Raw genomic sequence first — 12,870 nt, 5'->3', positions numbered from 1 at the left:
ATATGTATATATATCTGTGTGTGTGTGTATTCTATATTCTGTTGGGAATCTCTGCAAATCTAACTCAATCTGCCTTCTCCAATCACCATTGCATCAATTATATCTTTCTCCTTCAACACACAAACTCTCAAACATTCCCACTGTTGGTATTTTGGTATGGTTTTATCATTGATGTCAACACCTACTATCACCTATCAACTCTAGCACTTTGAAGAATTGGAAATGTTCACCAACAAGAAAATGCCTTATGCACAGTCACTGGTATTTGGTACACCTGCAGGATATAATGTTCACCGACACCTAGAATGGCATGGAAAACACCTAGTTATGTCGAAGACATCATTTGGATACTTTGTCTTGGAGATTTTTTCATTGGCATATTCGTATTTGTATATTTGTTGTTACTGACAAGTAGGTCCAGATCATTCACCGATAGGCTTATCTATTCCAGATCAGCACGACATGCTATAGAGATGTTTTATTGTTGTTGTAAATGTATCAAGTTGACATGTTGAATTGGTTATTGCATCGAATATTGTTTTATTTGTAAAATGATTTTATTGTAATATCCTTTAGAGCTAACCTACTAATATTGGTCTTAGGTTATGATATAAATGTAAGATCTTATTTGTAAGATCAAGTGTGGAATATGAAAAGAAATTGTGTGAAGGTATATGCAAGAATAAGCAGAGCTATACATGCAAACATCATTTGAAGGTTGAAGCAAGGTTTTTGTGAAGACAATCAGAACTACACCGGTATTGAATACAGCATAGTAAGATGCTATTTTGAGCAGTACATCCTTATTGGATTTAAACATCCAATTGTAGTCAGTGTGACTCCCATTTGTGATTGAGTAGTGAGCTCTAGGTGCTTGGCCTTTCTGCATGTGCAAACCCCATTTGTATACACATATTATCTACAGTGGTATCATCTTATTGTGGGTAAGGTTTCCCACCGTGTTTTTTCCCCTTACAGGGTTTCCATGTACAAATATTGGTGTTATGTGTTGTGGATGTTATTATCTTTCTATTTCATTCATTAATCTTTACCAGTACAGTAATTAACTGATAAAACTATCTATCAACATAAAAGTCTGGTTTACCGGTATTAAGCATTATTGTAGGTTAAGTTGTTTTGGTTTGAATTTATTTGACAACTGATTCACCCCACCCCTCTCAGTTGTCCTCAGGACTTAACACCCACTTTCACTTCCACATGCTCATTCACTTCCACTTTCTCTCCTTCAACTCATCCCACTACTACCGGATCATATCATAACATATATATACATGCACACACACACACACACACATATATGTATATGTATATGTATATATAAATATACATATATATGTGTATATATATGTTATGATCTGATCCGGTAGTAGTGAGATGAGTTGAAGGAGAGCAATACTGCAAGTGGAAGTGAATGAGCAAGTGGAAGTGCATGTACAAATGTTTGAGAGTTTGTGTGTTGAAGGAGAAAGATAGAATTGATGTGGCAATGATTGGAAAAGGAAGATTGAGTTAGATTCGCAGACATTCTCGACAGAGTTTGCTGCAAGCAATTTTTGTGATATTTGAGCTTAACAAGAACTAATCTTATGCATGTGTAGATGTAATTTTCTTAGTTCATTTTTGTCTCTATTTGTTGGCAGTGAGCATTTCGACAGTAAGTTGTTATATTCTTGGTAGTGAGGCCTCCAACAGTGAGCCTTGTAATCTTCATATGACTAGTTATATTCTCTCAAGAGTTAACCCTCTCTATGGTTTTTCCCATTTTGGGCTTTCCACATATAAAAATCTGGTGCCTCTTTTTTGGTTGTGCATTTTTTTTGGGCTGAAGTTAATTGATAATAAGTTAAGTTTTAGAAGTTTGGTTTTAATCTTATTTAAGGGGAATACTGATTCACCCCCCCCTCAGTATTCCAGTCTATTCAACAATTGGTATTAGATCTCGGTCTCTTGTTGATAGCTTAACCGCTTGAGGAAGATCTTGATTATTTAAATCTAGATGGCTCTTATGGATATGGCAGGATAATATTTTTTGGATGATGAATTGAAGACAACCCTTGAAGATGTAGAGAGTGTGGAATTTGAGAATGAAGATTTGAAAGGGAATGCAAAGGTAGCAAATGAATGTGTCAAGAAGTTGAGAGATTAGATATAGAAGTTCAAAGAAAGGAATCGAGAAGTTAACAAAGAGTTAAACCAAGCAAATAAGACTATTGTGAGTCTAAAGCTGCAAATTGAAGAACTCAAGAAAGAAAAAGAGTGTCTGAAGGATAAAATTAATCAGAAGATAGAAGAATGTGGGAAATTGGAACAAGAAATCATGAAGCTAAAGTCAGAAGCAAAAGTGATTGAAAGAAATGCATTATCGGATAAGTTGTTGGAAATGCAAAAATCTCATAAGGACAAAGAAGGATTAGGTTTTTCTAGTGAATGCTCAAATCAGTCTGACAAAGACAAAGGAAAGGAGAAGGTGGAAGTTGAGAGGAAGCTTGAAGATTAAACCAAGGTCTAAAATATAGGAACTATTGCAAATAGACCACCAACCCATCAACCAAATTACATGAAGTTGTAGAATGCAGGCACAAAGTAAATATGAATAATCAATGATTCAATTGTAGAGGTTTTGGACATACAACTAATAATTATAATAATCAAGGTATGATAAGAAGCTATAGAGTGATTATGCATAAAGTAAATGGATCAAATTATGAATACGACCTTTCAAGGTTATTATCATATATTCTATGGATTTGGTCATAAAGCTAATTTGTGTAGACCTAGAACAAATTCAGTGAATTCAGGATAAAGGAAAATCGAGTGTCATAATTGCAGCAAGTTAAGATATTTTGCTAATAGATGTAGGAATGTGATTGCTCCCACAAAATCAGATGAAACTAAGAAGATGAATGCCATTGTATGGAGAAAGAAGGAAGTAACTGAGTCTACTACACTCGAGTCTAGTACTGGTGCTTCTTCCTCTGGAAACTAGTCTAGAAGATTTGGCTTAGGGGGAGTTTCAAATAAAACCTATATATTTCCTCCTCTTGTGAAAGAGTCACATGATGTTGTTGATGTTGGGATATTAGTGTTTCTCTTTCTCTGATAGATTGCATGTGCAAAAGTACAAGATTTAGTTGATGTTATTTTTGACTAGATAGTTTTTGGTGGCATAACTCTAGGTGTATCGAGCATATAAAATATCCACTTTTCAGATCATTTTTGCATTATGTGTTGAGGAATTTGAAGGAGCAAAGTTGTTGAAGAGCAGAAGGAAATTTAGAGCAAGGTTAGCATAAAAAGGTATCTTTCTTTACATATTTTTCTATGGATCCTAAGAAATTAGATGCGAGAGATTCTAGCAATAGAAATACTTAGAAATTGGAAAATGTACTTTTGGAAGAATATGATCATGAGAAAATTAGAAATTTGGAAAGTTCCTTGCCAAATGAAGATTTGCAAAAAATTAGGGAATTAGGTCACAAAGGTTTGGATATTTGGAGCGTTTTTCTATGGTTTGTAGATGAAGATTTGATCAAATTCATTTTTGAATCATATTAAGGATGGTCATATGATGCTAGAAAAACCCTATCTAATTTTGAAGGGAGCAATATTAACTATTTTCAGTCTTTGTGATGTTGGACCCATTCTGCTGAAGAGATCAGTTAAGAACAAAGAAGTTGAAACCCTACCTAGTATCATAGGTGATCAACGAGCATTGAAAATTGATACAATAATAGTCCCTATTGTGAGGTATGTTGCTTATGGAATTTATTATAAAATTTATTTTAGAAATAGAGAAGGATCAACTTCGGTGATAATAGTATATATTGCACATCAAATGGTGAAAGAAAGTAAATATTTTTATTTGTATGAGTTATTATAGATGCAATTAATAGAGAATACTACTATGTCAAAATATTAGGGACATCCTTTCCAATTTGGTTCTTTGGTCATGTGCTTAATGTTTTATTTCACAAGATCCTTACCATTAAAAGAGAATATTGTGTGGAAATTGAATGTCTCTATTGACAAGAATTTTTTTAGGTATCTAGGTTGTTTGGTAGAGAAAGATCAAGTATGCAAGAATCATTTCTTAAACCTTTAGAAGATGTGGTGCTCTAGTCTAGTTCCCAATATTATTAATACTCTTGAGGAGAGTCCCTCCTCTGATAGAAACAGTTTGAAAAGAATAATTAATCGAATCTTCTTTGAAATCGATGAAGATTGAAAAATGTGATGAAAAGAAAGAGATAATTTACCTTGATGATCCAGAACTATCTACATAAGCTAAGGGAAAGATGGTTTTAGTTGAAAAGCAAGAAGGCATTATGGATGAAGATGACCCCTGTAGAGTTGAAAATATTTTAAGAATGCTTAAGGAAGTAGATGGTTTGAAGAAGATTGGAGATTTATGGCTTGTGAGACCTTCATATGATCAAGATAAGATTGAGGAAGCTTTAGCTGATTATTTTCTCTAGAATAGATTTACTCTAAATAATCTTACAAATATCTTCTTCAGATGTTCTTGTTAGGCCCAATATGGAAAGCTAATGTACTGAGAGGGGAGGGGTGAATTAGTACTTCAAAACTTTTCTTCAATACTAACTTTACTGTTATGCATAAACCGAATAGTGCAGTAACATAATATAAAGCTAAAACAAATAGATAACAATCATACATGATTCACTCCATAACACATATATTTTGGTTATGCAGAAACTCTTGGTTAGAGAGAAAAACTGCGGTGGGGATGGCACCCATAACTTCACTACTGCAATAATAAAGAGTGCTCGGTTAGAGATACATGTTTAGCTATTTCTGATAGCATACCCTGTTAGGAGTAACAAGATCTGTTAGATCTACCTTGCTAAAGGATTTTACAACACTTCATCTAAATGTTGCACCTGGTTAGAGGCTTTACAATTTATAGACTTGATTAGAGTCTTTTATTCTATTAAAGGTTTCTCTTACAACTTCAAAATATTACAATAAAATTATTACAAATATCTGCAACTTTACATCTGGAATGTTATAGCAGATTCTATGTGCTCAAAATAAGTTACCTTGCTTATAGCATACCTCGGTAACCCATATAATAACTTGGTAAACCCTTCTGTTTACTCTGTTCTTTGACTGTTCTCTAAAAACCTTCTCAGTGACCTATGTGTCTTTGTAACAGTCTTCTTACACTCATGCACACACCTCTTTAACTCTTAACTCATGCTGTATAAATAGATCTCTTATAACGGTGATCCAATTCATTGCTTCGATCTTGTAAACATGATTTATTGAATGAATAACCATGCAAATTATTTCATTGGTTAGATGACATCAAAATCATACACAATCTTTAAGTGCAATTTCCAATGTGATAACAGTTAGATGTGCCTTGATCTTGTCACACGTTTTCATATGCATGTCCAGGTTCAATGAATCTGGTAACATGTTTCACTCGGTGTATATCAATTCGGTGTGTCATCTTTGCTACTCAGTAGACATGTAAAGATACTCGGTAGACAGCTTGGTGTATACTGCGTTCTGTGACTGCTTTCTTCTATAACCGACTAGACTGTGCATACCGACTGAATATCTCAGTAATACATAACCGACTAGAGTATATAGTATAACTTTGACATAAAACTAATGGCAATCTGATAAGTAGTAACAATCTCCCCTTTTGACATTAATTGAGATGTTTGACAAAAACTACTTTCAAAGTTATAACTCAAAAATCTATATACATGCAAAATTTGACTATACTGACAGTATATACAATAGTCAATAATATAATATATCAAATATACTCCCCTTATCGATATACTGTACAAAACTCTGATTTTGTATGCTTGGTGATCTATTATGTACTTTGCTTACTGTCCTATATACTACGCGGTTTACTGCTCTTGTATACTCTGCTTACTCTGCTCGGTATACTCCCCCTGTATACTATACTCCGAATACGATACCATTCTCTCAATACTGTATCACTCCCCAAATATATTGTATTACTCCCTTACTACTGTAACATATTACTCCCCCTTTTTGACAAACATCAAAAACTTAATTACCATTCGGGGGTGGTAACTGATCAAAAATGGATTTGTACTTGGTCCGAGCATCAGTGAGAGTGACAAAGAGTGCATCCTTTACACTGTCCATTAAAGAATGTTGTGCTTGAATATCAACCAATAGTGATATTAAGCCATCTAGAGTGCTTCCCTCTTGAGTAGTAGATAAGTATGTGGCTCGGTTGATCTATTTGTGGACTGATGAAAGATGTGGAAGGAATAATGTCTGAAGGGTCATTATGTCCATCCTAATCTTGTGGTCTTCATTTCTTAAGTCCAATTGTTGAGCCATGAGCTGTGGTAACCTTGTATAAAAATTCTGAACTAAATTTGGCTCGGTGGTCAACTTGCTTGAGAGATTAGTGATCTCTTTCTCAATTGCCTCTATTTTATTCTTAATGTCTTTAATGAATAAAAAAAATGTACAGAGTTTTTGAAATAAATAATGAATGTGCTTGAGTTGAGGGGTCAACTCAGCAATAAATTTTACAAGTTCAACTTTGCCAATAGCGATAGCTTTTTGTACCTCTTCTATCATTTTTGCAGTGAGCTCTTTGTCTTTCAGCTTGCTCAAATACTCCGATGCATCTACTCTAGATGTCTCTATTTGTGTTAGGAGTTCATCCAGTTGAATGTGGATGGCTGCATCAGTTGATACTGTAGCTTCTGTTTGCAATTTAGCATTATAACAGACAATGGGAGATTCTTGGCATTTCAATAAGGATATTGAGAAGGTTGTTGATGATTATGGATATAACTGATTAAGGATGTTTACTGTCTTAATATTATTATTTTTTCATTGATGTCAAGAAATTGATTTTCTAATTCAGTATGATGTTGCCATATCTTGAGAAGTATGATTTGAAGAATATAAAGATGTCGGTAAAAGACACAAGAAAGAATATGATGAATAAGGGGATGAATAAGGTATTCAATAGGCAAATATTACCGAGTCAGACAATGATGAGATCATGATGTTTAGATTGTTTTAACATCATACATATGTTGTCAATTGTAAGGTTAATACTATACTATGTTACCAAGCAAAGAACCTAGTCGGTAAACCCTAAGGAACCTAGTCGGTAAACCCTCAGGTTATCGCTATCGGTTAATGAAGGCGGAAAGTCTACTGAGTGAAGTTTAGTATTTACCGAGTTGTTACTGAGTTGTAACCGACCTGTAACAAAATGCATTAAATGTTTACATGCATTATTTAATGAAGGAATTTGATGAGCTAGAATTGATTAAATGATTGGTATGCCGTAAATAAAGTTTGTTAAGAATCTATGGCAATGGAAGATCGAAAGGAAGATCTATAGCTCAGATTGAACTGCAATACCCTAGCACAAGTTCCAAGGCAAGGTAAAATGTTTTTCAGATCGAAAGATGCATTGAACCTGGTCAAGCATGAAGATCTTATGGCTATGATTGATCATGGGAAATGTGATCGAGGAGATTAAGCGGTTAGCTAATTGTTTATAAATAGGGAACTGTTGATAAACAATGTATGCGGGCAAGTGTATGCCCAAGGATGCTACATAGTGATTACCGAGCATAGAAGCTTGAAGACCTATTTGAATAATAGAGTATAGAAGACCAGTAGATGGACAAGATTAGTTCTATGTCTAGATTGTATTGAGCAAATAAGAATCTGCTTTAGCATTTTAGATGTGAAGTTGCAGATAGATTTTTATTACTATTATTTTGTGAAAGTGACAAAAAATCTCTTAATCGAGTGGACTTAATAGTCTTATTTGTAAAACCCTCTAGCAAGGTGACATTCTAATTGAGTGTTTGAAATCCTTTAACAAGGTCACTTCTAACAAGGTGAAGATCCTAACAGATCTGAGGGAAATCCCTTAACCGGGTCACATCTAGCAATGTCTTTGTAATCTTTAACAGGATTTGCTTTTAACCGAGCATACTCTAGAAGAGTATATTTCTTAGTGGGTCCAAAATCCCACAGTGGTTTTTCCCTATTTGGGTTTCCACATTAAATCTGGTTTTATGAGGTTTATGATGTTTATATGCTTTTGAGTTTGCATGTTTAGCAGTTTTGGTTATATTACTAAAGTATATGTTACCGAGGTTGAATCTGATGTTTTTATGGAAGATTAAGTTTGTATGATTCACCCCCCCCCCTCTCATCTTGTTGGCTATTGGATCTATACTTATATTAAGTATCAGAACTATCAGCTTCAGGTAGCATATCTATTAGGAGTGCTTTTATCGTCTGAAGTACTTTATTTTTCTTTTGAATGGCCATTTGCTTCTCTTGTTCGGCCTTTGCTTTGCACAGTTCACCGAAATCAATGAGTTCTTGCCCTTTCAATTTTAATATGTCTACATTGGGCAACACTATTGGTTTTGATAAATCAATTTTAAAACTATGCTTTTTCATTTTCTTTTCTTTACCTTTCACCGATGGAACTAAGACAAGGGCTTGTGAGGCTTGATGACCCTCGGTAGGTTGCTCGGTAGAGGCAACACTTTGGTCAGTTCCTTTAGCCTCTGTAGAGTCCTTTGGTATCTTGGTACTCTTTGTCTTAGTTGCAATAGTCTCAATGTTAGAAGGTGCTTGAGATGTTTGTTCTTGAGTAGTACCTTCTCGTGTTGTAGACTTGTGAGCTTCAGTGCCTTGATCTATATCCTGAGGAGTTTCGGTTGAGATAGGTTGCTTGACTGGTGGATAAGGCTAAACTTGTTCCAAGACTGATTCACTAGATACAAGTTTTGCATATGCAGTGCCTTCTATCATTTCTGGTTCAGGTGCCTCTGAATCCATGACATCTTCATCTATTTGAATGGTGTCAGCAGGGTCTTGTTCAGTAGTATTAGGACCTTGCTCAGTGACATCAACGATTTCAACTATAGCTTTCTCACCGGCATCCTTGATTTTGAAGATTTCCTGCCACTTTTCTTTTGTCTCATTTTCCACTTCAATATACAACCCATTCATCAGTTTTAAGGCTCTTTGTTTGAAAAGAAACTTTGAATTATAGGTTGTCAGATGTTCCTTTATTTCAGTGACTGACATGTCAGGAAATAAATGAACCAGACTTCTCTCTCTGATTTGTTTCTCTGAGTCCATTGCATACTTCCACCTATTATCAATATGTAGATACAGTTCATTTGGAAGTGACTTAGCTAGTTCCAATGGAGCCAACCGGAACTTTAGAAGTGTGCAGATGATAGCTTCTTCAATTTATCTCTTTTCATCATTGTCCCCAGTTTCATACTTGACATATCTAAATCCTCCAAATCCACCATATTCTTTCAGATTAGCACAAAAGTTTTCAAAACTATGTATATTTACCTTCTTGCTCTTGACAATCTGTAATTTGCTTGCATCTTCTGATTGGTATCACTCGACTCTTTTGCCAAAATGAGTCTCCAAGTAGATTTCTTGTATGTCTTTGTTACCTTGAGAAAAGTAGCACCTTTTGTTTTCTTACTCATTGAGGCTGCAGATGCTCTAGTGTTAGGTCGCTTTACTGGAGGTGGAGTCGGTGAGGCCTTTGATGTGTCCTGTTTCTTTCTCTTCAATACTTTACCCTTAGGCAATTCAGTGCTCAGTCTTATAGCTGCCTCTTGGGCTTCAGATTCCTCTTCGGTAATGGCAATGGTGCCTTTGACAGGTGTAGAGGAAGAGTCTTCTCCAAATTTCTCTGACAATGCCTTAATCATTTTTGATGCCTTCCTTGTAGCTTTGGGTACTACAATATTCATCTTTACTTCCTCATAGGTACCATACCTCAGCTCGGTAGCATGTCTAGGCAATGTAAGAAATGCATCAATTTTCTATTTTGTGATGTCAAAATCAATCTCGTAACCCATTGGTGACAAAGATTGAGTCCTAGGTTCCACAACATTCACATAACAGTAATCGGTGTCAACTTCAAAACATATATCATTTTTGTATTTCTCTACTAGCTGGGGTGGAATCCTATATCTGTTATGCATTTTCTCTTGAAATTTACTGAAGTAATCATCCATAATATCATTTAAATTATCACCTAAATTCTTGATGAAGTCATTTATCTGATGGGTGATTGGTCGGTGTAGTTCCCAAACAACTTTACCGATTGATGGAAAGAATTTTTCAAAATAGAAAAACATGCATACCAGTAATGATCCAAATTTTAGAGTATTAGCCGAGTTGTTCTTATTCGGCTTCCTGATGGTGTTCAAATTTTCAAATAGGTTCTTCAGAAATACCTCGCATAGATCAATTTTCATTCCCTTTTTCACAATTTTGTATGCCAAGTCTACTGCTGCATAGGGAACACTGTTTTCCCTTGCCGATTGGAAGAAACAGTAGCCCATTACTCTAATGGAAAATTTTAGTTCTTCATCACTGACATTATTCAGTTTCAATCCTCTACAATCAGATTCCACTCCGGTTAAACTGATCAATTCCTTTTATGATATCATCTTCTAGGCTCGGGCATGATCATAGATAGGGTAACCGGTAATCAGATGAATGATTTCCTTAGTAATCTTAAATGGTTGCTCTTCTAGCCACATGAAATCATCGTGAACTCTGCTCAGAACAAACTTGACCCACTGGGGTTTGAACACATGGGGATAGGTTAGGGCTTCAGTTAATCCCTTGATTTTGATGTGCTCATACTTGCTATTCAATTTACCATCGGTACATAACTCATCATAGGTGTCTTTGATTTCAACATGAGTGAGTTCTTCAACATGACATTTGGTGAAGAATCTCACATCCTCGACTAGTAACACTCTGTCCGGGATGAGTGAAAAGGTGGTTTTGTCATCTGGTTCAGAAGTGACTTTGAGAGTCAAAGAGTATTTTATGAGGGCATTTCTACATTCTTGACAACTATGGGGCCTTGGATCTTGGGCGCCATTGAAGATTTCAGATAAAAACTTAGGGTTTCAGGATATCAAACGACGAATGCTTTATACTTAGTGGATAATGGCAACTAGATAAGATTGGTAAACTAGCTTAAGGATGTGTTGAGATTGATGTAAATACCTTGAATTTGCTTTTTAGGAGGTTTGATCACCTTAGATTCACTTGCTCTTCTTTCTCAAAAACTTGGTAAGTGAAAATGACCTCGAAAATGCTTGTAAGTACACAAAATACCTTATCGGGCTCCGTGCGGGTTAGGTCAAAAACATTAAATGCACTTGGTTCCTCTTTAACCGATTTACTCTCCTTTTTCTATTTTGACCGAGTAACCAAACTTCCTTCATTCACCGACTTACAGGTTTCCTGTATTCACCGACTTGACAGACTTCATGTAAAGTGCTTCAAAAGACTGACAGAATTTCAAACTAACTAATACATCTTAATTATGCAGATTTTGAATTAAGTACATAATAGAATAGGAATTGTTAAGATTTTAACCTTCAAATAATGCAGTCCCTTCATATCTTTATCGATTAATTTGGAATAGGTGCACCTAACTCGGTAGGTAAGGTGCTTTCTTTATTTGACACAATTTCCTTCTTTTTCTAAATAGTCTTTAATTTTTCTTTCATTTCTTCAGTGTCTTTTCTAGGTTGATCTCTGCAATCTCCAGCTAAGTGTCCTACTTTGTGATAATGAAAACATGCCATACTAGGATTTCTCCATGATCTTTGGTTGTTCATTCCAAACCTTATAAAATAGTTGGCAGTTATATGTCCATATCTCCCACAACATTCACACCATATCCTTGTATTGTAATCCCATGGTACTACATAATACTGTCGGTAAGGATCTGTGTGAGTTTGGTAACCTCTAGCATTTGCTTGGTGTGCATACCATATATAGTTCTTTTGCTTAAACCAACACTTCTCGGTATTATGACCATATCTATTGCAGTTTTTACAAAACCCTTTGAATTTTTCCTTTTGATAATTGTTAACAAACTTTGTCCTACATTGATTAGATGTGTGACCATATTTATTGCAATTGTAACAATAACCATTGGACTTAGTGACATTCGGTTGCTTAACTTTTCTGATTTGGCATATGTCGGCAGTGTGACCTTGATTTCCATAGTAGTTGCAAATAGGCTTCTTTCTTTTGATGTTATTCTTGTTTCCAACTTGCTTTGATGATTCTCCTCTCTTGGTAGTATGAATTCCTTTCTCGGTAGAGACTTTTCCTTTGTAACCGAGTTCTACATCTTTGTTGGGTCGTCATGTATTTAGTTGTTCATCCAACATCTTTGATGCTTCATAACTCTTCTTCAATGTTTCTTTGGATTTCTTCTTTGTTTCAAGTTCATCGATTAAATTTGATACTTCAAGTTTCAATGCTTGATTCTCATCATCTTTCAGATTTGCTTCATGATGTGCATAACCTAGTTGATCTGATAGGTTTTGTTGAATTCTAGTTAACCTTGTGATTTCATCATTCTTATCAGATACTAAGACTTCAAGTTGTTGTTTCTCTTTCTGTAGATCTCTTGCTTTATCCTCAGTTGTCCTCAATGCATCAAGATTTTCAGTCATCTATGTGCTGAAATGTTCATGTTCTCTTTTCATTGCTTTCAGTTGATCAGCCAGTGCTTTGTTCTTTTCTTTCAATACTCCAATCATTTCTTCAGTTTCTTCAGATATACTATTCTCAGATGATGTCTCAATTTGTTCCACTAACTCTTGAGAATCCTATAAATCATTAGATAATCTTCTTCTCACTTTTAGAGATTTTTGCATTTGCCTTTGCATGTCTGCAATCGCTTGATTAGCATGATCCAACTCTTCTTGCAGATACACAATCCTCTGAGATTGTTTATAGCGTTTCATTGATAAGATCGTTCTC

Source organism: Cryptomeria japonica, chromosome 4 (assembly GCF_030272615.1).
Source record: "Cryptomeria japonica chromosome 4, Sugi_1.0, whole genome shotgun sequence".
In the NCBI taxonomy this organism is placed as follows: Eukaryota; Viridiplantae; Streptophyta; class Pinopsida; order Cupressales; family Cupressaceae; genus Cryptomeria; species Cryptomeria japonica.
This window is presented reverse-complemented; position numbering follows the sequence as displayed.